Genomic DNA, 6,025 nt, shown 5'->3' with positions numbered 1-6,025 from the left:
CTTCAACATACAAATTTTGTGAGGACACAATTTAGCCCATAACAAGGGGGAAGAAAAACACCATCTCTTGATCTTGAGGAGCTGCAGTAAGATTGAAAAGAAGCATGGACAGTGGGTGAAATAACTGAGATCATGATCGCAAAAGTCAACCACGCTGACTGATCCTCCACACCTGGCCTGGTTTGGGCAAAGGCAACACACATGGGTACCTTCTCTCACCAGCTGTACCTTCTCCCTCCTTCCCCTGCAAGCCTTTTCCTGGAGTTTATTGGTGATCCCAAGTCTCCAGCCTGGAAGGGCTACCTCCTTGCGGTGCTGATGTTCCTCTCGGCCTGCCTGCAAACGCTGTTTAAGCAGCAGAACACGTACCGGCTCAAGGTGCTGCAGATAAGACTGCAGTCTGCCATCACTGGCCTGGTGTACAGAAAGGTGAGCCCCGGGGGAAAAGTGCAGGTCTTCCCAGCTGGGTAAAGGAACATAAATGAACTCGTTGGTAGTAATGCTATCAGCAGCTGAGAACGCTTTCAGTCCTTACTTATTAGAGTCACTCACGATATATTCTTACTTCCTTTGTTATTTCTCTTTATTTGTATTTATTTATTTTTTTGAGACAGAGTCTCCACCCTCTGTGACCTCCCAGAGTGCTGGGATTACAGGTAATCCTGGGATTACCTCACCCAGCCTCCCTTCCTTCTTAGGTCTGAGTCATATTCTGCTGTGCAGATGGATCACACTCTATTTATCTTTCCATCTGATGGTGGACCTGTCAGTTGATTTTGCCTTTTAGCTGTTGTGAATCGTGCTGCTGTGAGCACAGGTGTGCAAATACCTCCCTGAGTTCCTGCTTTCTATTCTTTTGGGATGGATGGCAGTGGCTTTGTTAGAGCAAATGGTAATGCTGTGTGTAAGTGTTTTGAGGGACCATCATTTGTAAAGTGTTTTGTTGTTGTTGTTGAGGTGGAGTCTCACTGTGTCACCCAGGCTGGAGTGCAGTGGCATGATCTGGCCTCACTTCAACCTCCTCCTCCTCCCAGGTTCAAGCCATTCTCTTGCCTCGGCCTCCTGAGTAGCTGAGATTACAGGCACCTGCCACCACACCTGGCTCATTTTTGTATTTTTAGTAGAGACAGGATTTCACAATGTTGGCCAGGCTGGTCTCAAACTCCTGGCCTCAGGTGATCTGCCCACCTCGGTTTCCCAGAGTGCTGGGATTACAGGTGTGAGCCACCTCACCTGGCTCTTGTAAAGTGTTTTAATCATCCTGTTTTACTGTTCTTCAGCTGGGGTTATGATCTCAGCCTTGCTTCTCTCTGCTCCTGCTAAGGGACTCCCTGTAGGCAGCCCAGTCCCCGCCTGTGTCCAGGAGACAGCATACCTGGAAGTGAAGTTGGGTTGGTCCTGCCTCATTGCTGCTTCTGTTTTAGGTAAATATCCTGTGGAGTCAGGAGAGAAAAATCCCTAGTCCACCTGTGGAACACCATGGGCATCCCCCAACTCAGGACTGTGGGAGAGATAAGGTGTTGGAGGAGAGGTAAACCCGGAAGCTGCTTAGCCCCACTCTGCCCCCTGCCCCAACTTTTTTTTTTTTTTGAGATGGAGTCTTGCTCTGTCACCCAGGCCTGGAGTGCAGCGATGCAATCTTGGCTCACTGCAACCTCCGCCTCCTAGGTTCAAGAGATTATCCTGCCTCATCCGCCTGAGTAGCTGGGACTACAGGTGAGTGCTACCACCCCTGGCTAATTTTTGCATTTTTAGTAGAGCCGGGGTTTCACCATGTTGGCCAGGCTGGTCTCCAACTCCTGATCCTAGGCGATCCACCCACCTCGACCTTCCAAAGTGCTGGGATTCCAGGCGTGAGCCACCATGCTCAGCCAAGCCCTGCTCCATTCTAATGCCACCACCTGTGAAAGGCTTCCGGGAGCTCACAGAAACAATGGCCCCAGTATGACATCTCCCATTCCCTTGCTTCCGGAGTTCTGGGGACCCACTGTGAGGAGCGATTGTTTTCCTCACTCATCTAGATGTGATGAGCCTGGTCAAAGAAGTTTGCTGTTGCTGACTTGCAGCTGGTCAGGCCCCTGCCCTGTGGAAATTGCCCCCACTAAATCTTTATGCCTCAGTTTACTCAGCTAACTCAGACCTCCAGCCCTGCCCCAGGCTGGGTTAGGCTCCTCCCTGTCATGCCATGTGGGAATCTCCTGTGTGATACTTTATTTATTTATTTATTTATTGAGATGGGATCTTACTCTATCATCCAGGCTGGAGTGCAGTGGTACAATCTCAGCTCACTGCAAACTCTTCCTCCCAGGTCCAAGTGATTCTCCTACCTCAGCCTACTGAGTAGCTGGGATTGTAGGCACATGCCACCACGGCCTGCTAATTTTTGTATTTTTAGTAGAGATGAGGTTTCTCCATGTTGGTCAGGTGGGTCTCAAACTCTTGACCTTGTGATCCACCTGCCTCAGCCTCCCAAAGTGCTGGGATTACAAACTCACACCGCACCTGACCCGTGTGACACTTCAATGAAGTCAGGTGTGTAGGTGATGGCTTCGTGATCATCTTCCCACCATGGGGCAGGGCTAGGGGCTGTGTTTGGAAATTCCTCAGGTCTTTATTGCTGGTAAGGGAAGAAGGAAGAGTGGGCCCTCGGGGGACATGTGGCGAGGTTTGGTGGGGACATAGCTCACCAGATTGTACTTGGTGTTCCCATGTAACTTGTAACTTCTCTCATAGAAGGTGGCCTAGAACCCCAGGGAGTGGGGTTTGCTCTCTATCACCTAGGGGTGGGGGAAGAGAAGCTGAGGCTGTACAGAGCCAGCAGGCAGGACAGGGCAAGCAGGGCCAGGTGTGGTGGCTCATGCCTGTAATTCCAGCAGTTTGGGAGGCTGAGGCAGGTGGACCGTTTGAGGTCAGGAGTTTGCGACCAGCTGGCCAACATGGTGAAACCCCATCTCTACTAAAAATACAAAATTAGCCAGGCATGCTAGTGCATGCCTGTAATCCTGGCTACTCAGGATGATGGAGGAGAATCACTTGAACATGGGACGCTGAGGTTGCGGTGAGCCGAGGTCATGCCATTGCACTCCAGCCTGGGCAACAAGAGAAAAACTCCATCTCAAAAAAAAAAAGAAAAGAAAAAAGAAAACGAACTTGATCTGCCAATGTGGCTGCAGGTGCAACCCCTGATGTGTCCCCCCTGCCCTGCTCCTGCTCCAATATCACCCACAATGCCCAGCTGTGGAGTCTAAGTCCTGCAGTGCAGACAGCGTGGATTTGCAGAGCTGTGAGCCTGGGGTCTGTCCTGCAGCAGGAGACACAGAGGGAGCCCTGGGTTTGAGCCAGAGGCAGCCTGTGGTGTCCCCCTGCAGGCCCTGGTCCCCTGTGTTTTGTGACACTCCCCCATATCCTCACAAAAGCCCCCCCACCATTTTCAGCATTATTACAGATGCTCCTTGACTCATGATGGGGTCATGTCCCCATAAATCTATCATAAATTGGTAATAGCAGCCAAGGGCAGTAGCTCACGTCTGTAATCCCAGCACTTTGTGAGGTCAATGTGGGAAGATTGCTTGGTCCCAGGAGTTCAAGACCAGCCTGGGCAACACAGAGAGATCCTGTCTTTATGGAAAAAAAAAAAAAGGAAAAGAAAAAAGTGAAAATATGCTAAGTTGAAAATGCATTTATTTATTTTTTGAGACAGTCTCACACTGTCATCCAGGCTGGAGTGCAGTGGTGCAATTTCGGCTCACTGCAACCTCTGCCTATCAGGTTCCAGTGATTCTCCTGTCTCAGCCTCCAGAGTGGCTGGCATTACAGGCATGAGCACTGGGTAAATTTTGTATTTTTAGTAGAGATTGATTTTCACCATGCTGGCCAGGCTGGTCGAGAACACTCGACCTCAGGTAATCTGCCTAAATCAGTCTCCTAAAGTGCTGGGATTACAGGTGTGAGCCACCGTACCTGGCCTATTTATTTTTATTTTTATTTTTGGAGGTGGAGTCTGGGTCTGTTGCCCGGGCTGCAGTGTAGTGATCCCCTCTTGGCTCACCGCCTGCAACCTCTGTTTCCCAGGTTCAAGCGATTCTCCTGCCTCAGCCTACCGGGTAGCTGGGACTACAAGCACCCTACCACACCTAGCTAATTTTTGTATTTTTAGTAGAGACAGGGTTTCATCATGTTGCCCAGGCTGGTCTTGAACTCCTGAGCTTTGGCAATCTGCCCACCTCAGCCTCCCGAAGTACAGAAATTACATGTGTGAGCCACCATACCCGGCCCGCAAATGCATGTAATACACCTACCTTACCAAGCATTGGAGGTTAGCCCAGCCAACTTTAGGTTGAAAACAAACCAAGCAGTACTAAAAGAAGAACAAAACCCATTCACCCTTCCCCAACTTGGATCATGACTTTGACGTTTCAGGGGTCCAGCCTTCATGAATGTTTGTAGAAATAGATAATAAACTTGGATAAGTGTACCCATGCTTAACTGTAAAATTCAATGGCATTTGGTAGATTCACAATATTGTGCAACCATCACCACCATCTCTTTCTAAACTTTCTCATCATCCCAAACAGAAATTCTGTCCTCATGAAGCAATAGTTTACCTATTTTTAAATTTTTATTTACTTATTTATCTTGAGACCGAGTCTGTCTCTGTCTCCCAGGCTAGAGTACAATGGCACAATCTTGGCTCACTGCTACTTCCGCCTCCCGGGTTCTAAGCAATTCTCCTGCCTCAGCCTCTGGAGTTGGGATTACAGGTGCATGCCACCACACCCAGCTAATTTTTGTATTTTTAGTAGAGATGGCATTTCACCGTGTTGGTCATGCTGGTCTTGAACTCTTGACCTCGTCGTGATCCACCCACCTCGGCCTCCCAAAGTGCTGGGATTACAGGTGTAAGCCACCATGCCCAGCCTAAATTTTTTATTTTTTAAGAGATGAGATCCTGCTCTGTTACCCAGGCTGGAGTGCAGTGGCATGATTATAGCTCACTGCAGCCTCAATCTCCTGGGCTCAAGTGATCCCTCCTGCCTCGGCCTCCCAAGTAGATGGGATCACAGGTGCACACAATTGCACTTGGCTAATTTTTATCTTTTTTATAGAGACAGGGTGTCACTATGTTCCCAGGCTGCTCTCAAACTCCTGGGTTCCAGCGATCCTCCCACCTCAGCCTCCTGAAGTACTGGGATTAAGGGCATGAGCCACTGTGCCTGGCCCTCATCCAATTTCTTGAATACTATACTAACAGTGAAAAACAGAAAGGTCGTATTGGTACTGGAAGCACAGTTTCTACTGAATGTGATTGTTTTTGTGCCATTGTAAAGTCAAAAAATTGTGTGACCATCTGCACTTGCAGCTACTGGTAGGCTTAGACACATGAATTTTAGATCTAGAAACATCCAAACACTTCCTGCTGGGTGGGAGAATGCCATAGGGGTCAGAGCTCTTAGCTGCAGCAAGAGAAGCCCACTCAGGCTGAGTTAAAAAACTGAGGCCAGGCACTGTGGCTTATGCCTGTAATCCCAGCACTTTGGGAGGTTGAGGTGGGTGGATCACCTGAGGTCAGGGGTTTGAGACCAGCCTGACCAACATGATGAAACCCTATCTTACTAAAAATACAAATATTAGCCAGGCATGGTGGCACATGTCTGTAGTCCCAGCTACTTGGGAGGCTGAGGCAGGAAAATTGCTGGAACATGGGAGGCAGAGGTGGCAATGAGCCGAGATGATGCCACTGCACTCCAGCCTGGGTGACAGAGCAAAACTCCATCTCAAGAAAAAAACAAAAGAGAATGAATTTATGGGCAGCTGAGAAGGATTGAGGAGACACAGAGACAAAAAATGACACGCCGCCAGCTGGACAGCCACAGCCTCATCAAGCCCAAACATGCAGAGGCTGGCCTGGGGGTGTGACACAGAAATGGCCAGGCGTGGTGGCTCATGCTTGTAATTTCAGCATTTTAGGAGGCCTAGGTGAGCGGATCACTTGAGACCAGGAGTTCAAGACCAGCCTGACCAATAT

The sequence above is a fragment of the Cebus imitator genome, unplaced genomic scaffold (genome assembly GCF_001604975.1).
Source record: "Cebus imitator isolate Cc_AM_T3 unplaced genomic scaffold, Cebus_imitator-1.0 Scaffold79, whole genome shotgun sequence".
NCBI classification, from domain to species: domain Eukaryota; kingdom Metazoa; phylum Chordata; class Mammalia; order Primates; family Cebidae; genus Cebus; species Cebus imitator.
This window is presented reverse-complemented; position numbering follows the sequence as displayed.